This window comes from Petaurus breviceps, unplaced genomic scaffold, assembly GCF_028583685.1.
Source record: "Petaurus breviceps papuanus isolate PSGF00001 unplaced genomic scaffold, PetGlider_PUasm1.0 125, whole genome shotgun sequence".
Taxonomy (NCBI): domain Eukaryota; kingdom Metazoa; phylum Chordata; class Mammalia; order Diprotodontia; family Petauridae; genus Petaurus; species Petaurus breviceps.
Genome location: NW_027185653.1, coordinates 10423106 through 10436590, shown reverse-complemented (window position 1 = coordinate 10436590; position 13485 = coordinate 10423106).

The following is a 13485-nucleotide window of genomic DNA, read 5'->3' as shown; positions in this document are numbered from 1 at the left end:
TCCTTTCCATATCTGACATCTAAGAATCTATGTGCAGCCTAGTAGGACCTGTAGTAAAAGGTTTTTTTGATGCCATTTCGGTCACATTATACTTAAGTGGACTACATTCAAAGGACAGTGTTTTAGTGAGATTCTAATAAACATGAATTAATCATTCTAGTAATCCCAATGAAATTTGTTATTTCACAATGATTGTGTCTTATATAATTGTAACCCCTCTGGCTTCTCAGTCACTCAGTGATTATTTCTGAAGAAGTGTAAGACTCCAGAAATAATTAAACTGATTCTATCTCAATATCCATCAATTTGGTGACATTTTTGAAGCTGGATTTGAGAGCTGAAATTTAATTTTGAGTTGAAAATTCTGGCAAGAATCAATTGGAAAATTCCATGTAGCATCCCAGTCAGGTGAAGGGTGGTAGGTAGGGTCAAGCATGTGCATCTGATATTTTTATGCCTTTCTCCTCTTCTTCTGGGACTCTAACAGATGTTATTGCAGGGTAATGGCAATCAGATGTGATAGGGTATACAGAATGTTAAAAACCAACTGGTTATCTCTTAGTAAAGTTTAACTACCAGGATTGCCTCTGTGTTGTGCTTTTCACCACCCATTCAAAATTAGGGTCAAAGTTCCTAACTTCCATCTGAACAATTGGACATTCACTACCAAGCTTCTTGCCTACTTCTCAGTTAGGGAGAAAAAGACAAAAGGAAAGAGCGAAACAGGTCACTCTCAGCTTCTAGTAGCCTCTGCTTTTCTTTACTTCCTGACAACATATCCTTCTGTATGCTTATATTTGCCCATATGTCTGATAAATGCAAAAATACAGCGGATATTTAAATTCTTGTGCAGTTAAAGCTAGATCACTCTAGCTTTATGGATTGTGGAAGAAGATTTGACCTTGTAAAAAGACAGGAAGCATCACTTTCTCAGCATGAGATGGAGAGTGGGGAAGTGTGATAACATAAATTCCCATTGTATTTTCCATAAGCAGGATAATATATCATAATCATACCCTCAAATTAACACATGTTTTCCATATCAGAATGAATAACCTTCATTTGGGGAGAAGCTAGATAATTTCAGGGCATTAAAACTATTCATTCAGATGCTTCTATCAGCTTTGTCCTGGGGGCTGCTATTTTTTCCTGGGATAATTTGTTTGTAGGGCCATAAGAGTTCTCTCAGTATTTTCTGTAGAGTCATAAAAGTTCTCCTAGTTATTTCCACAAGTATGGAGTTCAGAACTACATATCATCTACATAAGCTCTACTTCCCCACACAAAGCAATGTTGTTTTACTTACCTTTAATTCCGCCCTTCATTCTACAAGCATGGTTATCTTTATTACTAAATGCTACTAAAGAATAGTTGATAACATCCTATAAGTCGGAATTCATGGGAATGGCCTTCTGAGGAGCTCCTCTCATGTTTCAGGATCATTTGAATTCATTTGGCTCCTTTTTGAATTAGGTTGCTTGTCCTATCATTGGATGAGTTGGGACCTCCATTTGAGGAACCCTATATATTGAAGAGAGTCCTGCACCTCCCTCTCTTCTCTGCAAAAGTTTGGGAGGAGTCTATGGGAGTGAGACATTATAGATACTGTTGGACTACATTGACATGTTGGTTAATTTTTCTGGACTGCTTTTTTATCTTATAAGTAATCACTTGCAGCATGGGAAAGAAAGAAAGGATAAACTGAGAAACAAAGATGATATGAAAATGCAAATAATTTTAAAAGGAAAAAAATTCATGATTCTAAGTTCATTATATTCATATATGTTATTGTAGCCCATTTTCCAGTTTAAAAAGAACCAGGAAATCTGATGAGAAAATGTTATGGCATTACATTATTTCTTTGTTGTGCAATGGAAATTTTAGATGTGTGTGTAGGAGGAACTCAAGCAAAGGTATCCAAAACTCTTAAAATTAATTTAGAAACAATTTCAGTACCTATGGTTTTGTTATTAACATGATTATATAGAGTAAATATATGGGAAAAGTAGATATGCAAAAAATGTATATCCATATTCTTTGACTCAGAGCTCCTATTGCTAGGAATATATCCCAAAGAGATCAAAGATGGGGCAAGAGGGAGAAGGTCTCACATGTACCAAAATATTCATACTAGGACTTTTTATGGTGAAAAATAACTAGCAATAAAGTAGATACCCATCAATTGAGCAATAGCTAAACAAATCCTGCTACATGAATATAATAGAATATTAGTATGGCATAAGAAACACCCAATATAAAGCATTCAGAGAAGCTTGAGAAGACTTGTATGAATTGATGCAGAGAAAAGTAAACAGGAAAACAATATACGCAGCAACTGAGACAATGTAAACAGAAGGAAAAATAAAATGAAATCTATTCAATTATGATAACTAACCTTGACCCTAAAGAAAAATTGAGAAAATACACCTCCCTCCATTCAGTGAAGAAGTAAGCAACTAAGGATGTAAAATAATCAGGCACATTGATGTGCTGGTTGGTTTTGTTTAACTGCTTTCTCTCTCTCTTTTTAAGCCTTGGTTACAATAAATTGCTTAATGAGTAGAGAAGGGAGGAGGAATATATTTGAAAGTCAATGAGACATCAAAATAAAGACATTAACAAAAAGAAAAAGAAATTAAAATTAGTAGACCTATAACCATAATTGTATTGTATTGTTCTTTGAAAAAATTCCAGTATTACTTTTACTTTGCTTTAGAAAAAAACTTAAAATTCTAACAGCCACCTCCACATCTCCACCAAAATTAAAAGGTAGATGATATGCAATCAGAGGCATCACAAATAATATAGCAATTAAAACTAAGGAATAGCTATTTGAGAGAGTAAAGAAATATTGCTGTACATAAATGAAAAGAGTAGGTCAGTTACCATTTTGTATTTTCCATGGTAGAGGTCAGGTAGGTACAAGTCTATCTTTGCAGCTACTCAGAATGGACATCATTAATGTTCTCTTTGTTTATAACCATAAAAGCATTTTGAATTCACTCACTATCATCTTTATTAATAAGATAAAGCTGTCTCTCTTCAATTTTTTTTCTCTCATTCTTAAAAAGGGATGCATCTTATCAAATGCTATACTTAAAACTTCATGGTAAGCATTGTTACTAAAAGGCTTATTAGGAGTTAATGAAGCATTGGATCCCAACTTAACCATGAGTAATAACCTAAATTCACTGAATCAGGTTAAAATTAATATGAGCCAGCTTGGGGGCAGTAAACATACCCTCTCTCTCTCTGTCTCTCTGTCTCTCTGTCTCTCTGTCTCTCTCTCTCTCTGTCTCTCTCTCTGTCTCTCTCCCTCTCTCTCTGTCTCTCTGTCTCTATCTCTCTGTCTCTGTCTCTCTCTGTCTCTCTTTGTCTCTCTTTGTTTCTCTCTCTGTCTCTCTCTCTGTCTCTGTCTCTGTCTGTCTGTCTGTCTGTCTGTCTGTCTGTCTCTCTCTCTCTCTCTCTCTCTCTCTCTTTCTCTTATTTTGTTTAGGAGTGACTTTAAAGAAAGATGAAAATCAAAGAAAAACTTTTGTCATCTCCCTCACCCCAGGCCATATAGAGTCAGCTCTAAATTTCATGCTCTGAGATCTTTTTGCAAACATAGTCTAAGTAGGGAAGAGGTTTGTGAAGGTAATGAGAGAAGGTAGCACTTCCATGAGCTATGATTTGCATAACTGCCCACAAGATTCCTAATCACCTTACACATGGCTTATCATTTCCAGACTTAGATTTGCACATCTTAAAGGTGTTTGGCAAGTCTTAAAGTGCCATATAAATGCTAGCTGTTCTTGTTGTTATGCATGTCATCTCCTACTTATGGGAAATCCATTCAGAGTGCATATCTAGCACCTTTCCTTCATACTTGCTCTTCAGTTTACTCTAGAAAAGGGATAATGTCTCCTGCCTTTTAAAGCAAGATGGTGCAGTGAATAGAGTGCTGGACCTGGAGTCAGGAAATCATCTTCCTAAGTTCAAATCTTACCTCAGACACTTATTAACTATGCGACCCTGGGTAAGTCAGTTAACCCTGTTTGTCTCAGTTTTCTCATCAATAAAATGAATCAGAGAAGGAAATGGCAAACCACTCAAGTATCTTTGCCAAGCAAATTTCAGATGGGGGCATGAAGAGTTAGAAATGACTGAATTAACTTTTGTGTGTTGTAGACCTCTTTGGCAAGTATAATAAATCTTATAGACTCCTCAGAATAATATTTTAAAATGCATAAAATACATAGAATTACAAATGAAATCAATTATAGAGAAATATAGCCATCAGAGTATTTTTGAAATACAAGCTCAGAATAAGAATCAAATACCAGGAAAAGAACCTCTGCCTTAAAGGTGTAAAGGGATAAGGGTAGGAATACACCTGTGATTCCAGTAATATAAAGAATTCATGCATGAGAAAAATTTCCTCTTCCAATGGAAGTAAGCATCTTCTCTGAAATTTATGTTCTAAGATAGCTGCTTAGAGCACTGAAAGATTAAATGACTTACACCAGGTCACAAAGTCAATAAATGTCATTAGTGGGACTTGAACCCAGTTATCTATGGCTCCAAGGACAGATCTACTATCCACTAAGCTATATTATCTTTCAAAAAAGAAAAATCCTTTTTCCAAATCTCTATCTAAACCATCACTAATAACATAACAAGGTTTTAGGTGACTGCCAGGTTTTGTATTTAGTTTGCATGTAGAAAGACACAAGAATGCAATAGAGGTACAATTGTTGAGGTTTGGGATTTAGGGGTGCTCAAGACCCCAAAATACCAACCTGCTGAGTTCTGCCAAATGAATTCAAATCAAAACTTCTCTCAGCTAAAGTAAAACAATGTTTATTAAAGATTCGCCATGGTGGGTAGACTTTTAAGGAGCCTGAGCACTTGTGATACATGTGTTGACAAGTGGGCCAGAACAATCTGATAGACTGAGGATTTGCCTCCAGGTTTTTCTTACTCCAAGCCTAGCACTTTATTCACTACCTAGTTCACCTACCAGTATTCTAAATAAAAATAAAGAAAATAAAGACTTCAACCCAACTACTCTTGAGGGATGTAAGACATTGACTGAATTTCTCACTAAAGAGTAAATGGGTGATACCAGCTCCTTTTCTAAGAGGGGGCTTTGTTAGAAGTATAGGTTACATAGAAGGGAAAAGGCAGAGAACTCTGAATGTCTAAGAGATAAAGGAAGAATTTGGAGGAGATAGGGTGAATGCCATAGAAAAGGAAGACCAGAGAGACCAAGGTCAAATTCTGCCTTCTTTGCCAAGAGACTATTTCACCCTTAGGATAAGGGGTCAAGGCACCATTTATCTATCCATACCCCTAGAACTGAAGCACTGCATTGAGTTGAAACAATGTTCTCTTTAGGTTCCCTTTTCTATCTTTAGGAGATGAGATTTTGTTCTTTGATGACATCTTTGCTCCCAAATTTGTTCACACTTGATCATTCTGCCCTTCTCCTTTGTTGCCAAGACCATCACATTTTCTGTAAGCCCAAATTGACTCGGTGCTCAAACTAGCCTGGTAAAATTTCACTTTGGCTTCTGTTAATTGCTGACAGCAGAAATGAGAAGTCTTGAAACTGAGATTATAGTTAACTTTGGGAATTGCAAGGGGAAAGTAGTCCTTTGTCAATTCAAGTTTACTGCCTTCTATTTAGCTTGCTCAGGCCCTCATCTGACTTTGTGTTCTTTAGGCTGTCTGTCTCTGCTCTCCGCAGTGACTTCACTCTCCCCAATGCTACGGGTGAACAATCAGAGAAGTTTTGCCAAGACAGATCTTTGCTACAGGATGGGGGCAAATTCATCTCCTTCATTCCAGCAAATGCTTCTCAAGCAGTAGAAACAAGGCAGAGAAGTAACAGTGGCAAGAGAGGAGGCATTCTTTGTGAAGTTGATGAGCACTCATCCTGGGCAACTCTTGGCCATGACTTCCCAGAAATCTTCCAGTGGGAGGGGGAGGCACCCAGCATATCAAAGGCTTTCCTCCAAATCTCTTGGCATTGTGTGGATACCAATGAAGCATTTGGACAATCCATTGATTATTTATTAATTAGATTAATAACTGAGAAGTATATACAATATGCACCTCATAATTTACTAATCACTTTACATATCTATAGTATTTGATCTCACAAAAGCACTGTGAGGTAAGTGCTAAAGTGCTATTATCCCCATTTGACAGATGAGGGAAACTAGACAGAAGGATTCCTGATTTATATTTCTTTCCTTCCTTCAAAGTACCTAGCAGAGTATCATGAACTGTTCAAATTTGTAAACTTTATTAAATTCTTGGGAAATGATGCTTCATTTTCTTTTTAGGAATGTAGATTTGATAAGTATTGCTACAGGGAACAGGACATTTATTGAGAAAAAAATTGCCTTTTAGAGAATAGTGAAGGTCAACTGGAATGAGGAACTGTATTCAAGTACTGCCTTGCCTCGGTTACCCTAGGAAAGTCCTCAAGGCTATAAGTTGCTGATGATGTACCTTACTGAAAAGACATTCCACATCAGGAGTTCCTTATACTGGAGAAATCATAGGTTGAACCAAAATAAACAAGTGAAAGATCATTCGCTATAAGGTGTCTTATTAAGCTCTAGCAATCTATATTCTTCTTGCATAAGAACCAGAATGTTGTTTAGAAAAGTTTGAAGTCAGGAGATCTCGCTTCATCGCCAACTCTTCTAATTTTCACCTCTGTGAGCTTGGGCAAGCTACTCCACCTCTCACTGCCTCAGTTTCCTTATTTGTCATATGAGGAAGTTTTTCTAGAAAGCTCACTTCCCTTCTAGCTTAGAAATCCTCTGCTTCCTCCTCTATCACTTAATGGATTTCTGCATGGTTACTTCTTTTAAAGATATTAATATTATAGAAACTAATTAAATAGCACCTGTAAATTATGTCCAATTCCTCCTTACAGATTAGCACTGTACTGATATTATATGGTCAGCATCAGCTATACTACATAATAATCATCAAATAGATCAGCAACCTCAAAGATAAGGATGTGCTGGAGGTGAGCCAATACTCCAGAATCACATTTTTTTACTCCTTGAAACTCAGCCCTCACTGGACTGGACAAATCAGAGGATGGATGACAGAGACATGTGAAAAGAGGTCTCATGTTGGAAACCAAAATAGGACAACTCAGCTACATCCAACCTGGACTGAAGAAGCATCCTGATTACTCACAGCAGAAAACCCACACACCCTGCAGATGAGTTTGGGAGTCAGGAACAGCAGAGAACAATCTAGGGGGAAATGGGAATGGGTAAACTGTGAGCCTTAGGAGCAGAGTAACACACTTTGAACACAAAAGCCCAAAACACAAATCCAAAAACAGATGTGACTGACCTTAATGTGGAAAGGACTGTGGCTTATTTAAACTGTTGCTCTCTTTCTTGTCTATAACAGACTCTCAGAGCTAAAAGGGACCTCAGAGGCTGTCCAGTCCAACTCATAAAATGTGAAAATCCCTTCTATAATCTCCCCCAGGAGGAACTAGGGGTTGGCTTAGGGTAGTGCATTCTTTATAAGAACCCTTAGGGTAAGTTCTCAGAGTGTGACCTATGATTTTTTCAGCATAGAAAACTCCTGGTGCAGAAAAACCTTGCATCAATGCAAATTAGCAATTTATCTGCAAGTTAAAATCTTAAAGACTTGTCCAGACTGGATAATAGGTTAAACAACTTGCCCATGGCCAGGGGCAAGACTTGAACCCAGATCTTTCTAACTCCAATACCTATTGGGAAAAACCTATAAGGTAGTTATTTTTCTCTTAGTAAATAGCATATTCCCTGTAGCAGTCCTTCTAAACTCGACATTCTTTATATTTCTAAGTAGTGCCCCCCCTCCTCAATGCCTGAAGACAGTCTCAGTTTGAAGGACTCTCATGGGGGGGGGGACCACTACATCCTCTTTCATCCTCTCCTTTCCACTTAAGCAGCTCATTTCAACTATGGATTGCTCCAATTATTAGAAAGGTTTTTTTTTCTATTATTCTTGTTTCCTATTGCCATCTCCAGATTTTGTCTCCATCATTGAATGAGCTTTCCTCCTTTAAAGTTTATTCAATCCACACTTATCACCCAGTCTGGATGCTGGGTTTTATCTCTAGACCCATGTGTCATTAATGTACATGGGTCAGAATCTGCCTTTTTGCAACTTTCATCTCTTGTCCTAGTTGTAATTTCTAGCAACAAATAGGATAAGGCTAATCTCTCTTCCCCACAACAGCTCTTTAGATACATAAAGATAATGTTACTGACCAGATACAGAATATGGTGTTAGATAATGGTCTATGCCCAGTTTCTGCCATACTATATTCCATTTTTCTCAGCAGTTTTTGTCAAATAATGAGTTCTTACCCCCAAAACTGGGGTCTTTGGGTTTATCAAACAATAGATTACTATAGTCATTGACTGCTGAATCTCGTGTGCCTAATCTATTCCATTGAGCCATTACTCTATTTCTCAGCCAGTACTAAGTAGTTTTAAGGACTGCTGCTTTATAATACAGATTGAAATCTGGTATAGCTAGTCCACCTTCCCTAGCATTTCTTTTCATTAATTCCCTTGATATTCTGGAGTGTTTGTTCTTCCAAATGAATTTTGTTATTATTTTTTTCTAGCTCTATAAAGTAGTTTTTTGGTAAATTGATTGGTATGGCACTAAATATATAATTTAATTTTGGTAAAATTGTAATTTTTATTATATTAGCTTGACCCAGCCATGAGCAATGGATGTTTTTTCCAATTAGTTAGATCTGACTTAATTTGTGTGAAGAGTGTTTTGTAGTTATGATCATATAGGTATAGGTTCCCAAATATTTTATAATGTCTACAGTAACTTTAAATGGGATTTCTCTTTCTATCTCTTGCTATTGAATTTCATTAGAAATATATAGGCATGCCAAGGATTTATGTGGGTTTGTTTTATATCCTGCAGCTTTGCCAAATTTATTTATTGTCTCAAGTAGTTTTTTACTTAATTCTCTATGATTCTTTAAGTGTATCATCATATCATCTGCAAAGAGTGATATCTTGGTCTCTTCTTTGCCTAATTTGATTCCTTTGATTTCCTTTTCTTCTCTAATTGCTACTGCTAACATTTCTAGTACCAGATTGAATAAGAGGGGTGATAGTGGACACCCTTGTTTCACCCCTGATCTCATTGAAAATGCTTCTAGCTTATCCCCATTACATATAATATTTGTTGGTGGTTTTAAATAGATGTTACCTATTATTTGAAGGCAGGCTCAATTTATTCCTATACTTTCTAGTGTTTTTAATAAGAATGGATATTGTCTTTTGTCAAAAGCCTTTTCTGCATCTATTGAGATAATCATGTGGTTTCTGCCAGTTTTATTGTTGATATGATCAATTATACTCATGGTTTTCCTAATATTAAACCATCCTTTCATTCCTGGAATAAATACTGCCTGATCAAAGTGTATCATTCTTGAGATAAGTTGCTGTAGTCTTTTTGCTAATATTTTATTTAAAAATTTTGCATCTATATTCATGAGGGAGATTGGCCTATAATTTTCTTTCTCTGTGTTATCTCTTCCTGATTTAGGTATCAGTACCATATTTGTGTCATAAAAAGAATTTTGTAGGACTCCTCACTAATTTTCCCAAATAGTTTGTAGAGTATTGGAATCAATTGTTCTTTAAATGTTTGATAGAATTCACTAGTAAATCCATCTGGCCCTGGAGATTTTTTCCTAGGGATTTGACTGATGGCTTGTTCAATTTCTTTTCTGAGATGGGGTTAAGTAATTTACTTCCTCTTCAGTTAATCTGGGCAACTTGTATTTTTGTAAATATTCATCCATTTCCCTAAGATTGTCAAATTTGTGTGCATACAATTGGGAAAAATATTTCCTAATTGTTGTTTTGATTTCCTCTTCATTAGAGGTAGATTCACCCTTTTCATTTTTGATACTTATAATTTGTTTTTCTTCTTTCTTTTTTATCATATTGACTAAGGGTCTGTAAATTTTATTTTTTTTCATAAAACCAGCTCTTAGTTTTATTTATTAATTCAATAGTTTTCCTACTTGCAATTTTATTAATCTCTCCTTTGGCTTTCAATATTTCCAATTTAGTATTTAATTGGGGATTTTGAATTTGTTCTTTTTCTAGGCTTTTCAATTTCATGCCCAATTCACTGACCTCCCTTTTCTCTAATTTAATCATGTGTGTACTCAGGGATCTAAAACTTTCCCGAAGAACTGCCTTTATTGCATCCCACAAATTTTTGTATGTTTTCTCATTATTATCATTCTCTTGAATGAAATTACTGATTGTTTCTATGATTTCTTGTTTGACCCACTCATTCTTTAGGATTAAATTTTTTTTAATTTCCAATTAGGTTTTAGTCTGTCTTTCCATGGCCCTAAATTAATTGAACATAATTTTAATTACATCATGATCTGAGAAACATGCATTTAATATGTCTGCCTTACTGCACAGAATGGTGAGGTTATCATGTCCTAGAATATGGTTGATTTTTGAGTATGTGCCATGAACCACTGAGAAGAAAGTATATTCCTTTTTATCCCCATTCAGTTTTCTCCAGAGATCTATCATATCTAGCCTCTCTAAAATTCTATTTTCCTCCTTAACTTCTTTTTTGTCTATTTTGAGGTTAGATTTATCAAGTTCAGAGAGGGGGGGATAAAGATCCTCCACTAATATAGTTTTGCTATCTATTTCTTCTAATTCCCTTTACTTCTCCTTTAGGAATTTGGACACTATACCACTTGTTGCATATATTTTAAGTAATGATATTGCTTCATTCTTGATGGGATTCACAGATGAACTTAGAAAAGTTATTGCTTCCGTTCTGCCATCTTGGCTCCGCCCCCTTATTTTTCTTTTAAATACATATAAATTTAACATGAAACTGCCAAAGCTGTCCTATTTATCTTCCTGGAATTCCTGGTTTCGTTCTCTGTGCATTTAAAAAAATGTTTCAGTTACTCTCTTTTGATTCTTTTTGTGTGTGACATCACCAGGAAGCTAGAAGGTGAAGTTGGATAGACTGGGGGGAAGGGGGAGACCTGGAGTCAGGAAGACACCTCTCAGACTCAGACACTTAGTAACCATGTGATCTTGGGCAAGTCACTTACCTCTGTTTGCCTCAGTTTCCTCATCTGTAAATTGACCTGGAGAAGGAAATGGAAAACCATTCCAGTATCATTGCTACGAAAACCCCAAATGCTGTCATAAAGAGTTGGACACAATGACTGAACAACATCCTACCCCTATCCCTAGTCTCCTCTGTCTTTCACTTGACTCCCAAATTGAAAAGAAAAAGAAAAATGAACCGTGTAACAAAAATACATAAACAAAACAAATTACCATACAGACTGTGTCTGAAAATGTATGTCTTGCTTTTCTCCTCTCTGCATTATTGGAAGAACTAAGCTATGAGGTGCTGAACAGGGAGAAGCCTAAGACACACCCCAGGTGAGGCCAACCTAAGGGACCCATGAATATGGGCCTCTTTGTCTTTAGCCTATTTGCATTTGTTTTTTTTTTCTTGTTTTACATGAAATATTAGAGAAAGCTATGACTTTGTAAACTTTGAAAGGTCAGAATGGCATGCCACCTGATGTCCAGGAGCCAGAGTCATGACAGGTTTTATGGCCAGCTAGGTTCTGAGGAATGACTTCTGGGTACCATTTAAGCAGTAGCTGGGACTTGAACTCATCCAGTGGCCTTGCCTCATTTGAAAGTGAACTTAGAGTAACTATTCTGTCAAAACTGCTTTAACTTTAGGCCCATTCTCTACAGAGATGAAGAAGGTACGAGGAAGAGTGTGTCACCCAGGTGTTAGAGGAAAAAGATTTATAATTGCTGTTCTTGTTGTATCTTTATAGTAAATATGTCTTTGAAAGAACTTTGAAAAATTAATAACTTGTCCTACATCTTAAGCTCACCCTCCTGCCCCTGGTCAGGAAGAGTGTAACATGCTCCATCAAACATTTGGAATCTTGCTTGGTCATTGCATTGATCAGAGTTCTGAAATCTTTCAAAGTAGCTTGTCCTGACATCAATGCTGTTATTGAATACATTCTTCTCCTACTTCTCCTCAATTTGCTCTGCATCAGTTCATAAGAGTCTTCCCAAATTTTTCTGAAACTTTCCCTTTCATCATTTTGTATATTATAATAGCATTCTATTACATTCATATACAACAATTTGTTCAGCCATTCTTCAAGTGATAGCCACCCATTTTGTTTTACTTTCCCTACTTTGAAAGTAAACTCTGCTCCCTAATGGACTGAATGTAGTCACGTGGAGCCTGTGCTGGGAGGAGTTGGCTGAAGGATGGAGTAGAGCTCACAGGAAGTTGGGAGTAAGAGATACGGTAGGAGAGAGAAGATGCTCAGGCAAGGAGTTAGTCAGGTTTGTGAGTAGATATTGATGTTATATTGGTTTGTGAGAAAACTAAAGGATGGCATGGCTCTCTGTGTTATTATGGCTTATTAACTTCTTTGTGACTATGATGGAATCAGCTTATTGGTTTTGGGATTTGATTTTTTGAAAAAGTGCTTTGCTTCTGTCCTCTATTTGGAGAGTTTGTTATATTTTGTGACTGAGCACTATGCAGGAATATTTATAGACACAGTTGGTATATTTATCATGATCATGGGTGCTGTAAATATTGCATTAGTACTACACATGTATGTCCTAAAATATTTATAGCAGCTCTCTTTGTGGTAGAAAAGAATTGAAAATTAATGGGCTAACCATCAACTGGATAATGGCTGGACAAATTGTGGTATAAGTTTATAATGGAATACTATATACTATAAGAAATGGTGACCTGATTGATTTTAGAAAAACATGGGAAGACTTGAATAAAATAATAAAGAGTGAAATGAGCAGAATGAAGAGAATGTACATAGTAACAGCAATATTGTTCCAAAAACCACTTCGAACAACTAAACCATTCTGAGTATTATAAATAATCCAATCAACTACAAAGGAACAACAAAGGAAGATACTATCCACATCCAGAGAAAGAACTGATAAATAGAAGTGTGTATAGAATACTTTGACATATAGGTATATATTTGGGTCTAACTATAACCTTGTAGAGAACGTGGGGTGGGGAAGAAGGGAGAAACAAAGTGCAAAGCAGAGAACAAAAGAAAATGGAAGCACTGGAAAGCAGGGTAACTTTGAAAACGCTGTGTAGTATTTATCATATAGTTTACTTATTTATTAGGTAATATAGAAGCTTTACTGCAGAAGACAGTTGACTGACTGATAGTATAAATGGTTGAAATCTCAGTTCTGCTTGGCCTTTTCACAATAATCACCAATAAAGATAAAAATTTTTCAGGCAGCCAGGTGGCTCAGAGAGTAAGAGCACCGGCTCCAGTGTCGGGACGACCTGGGGATCGAATCTGGGCTCAGACACTTAGCATCCACCCAGAAACACCTGGCAGTGTAA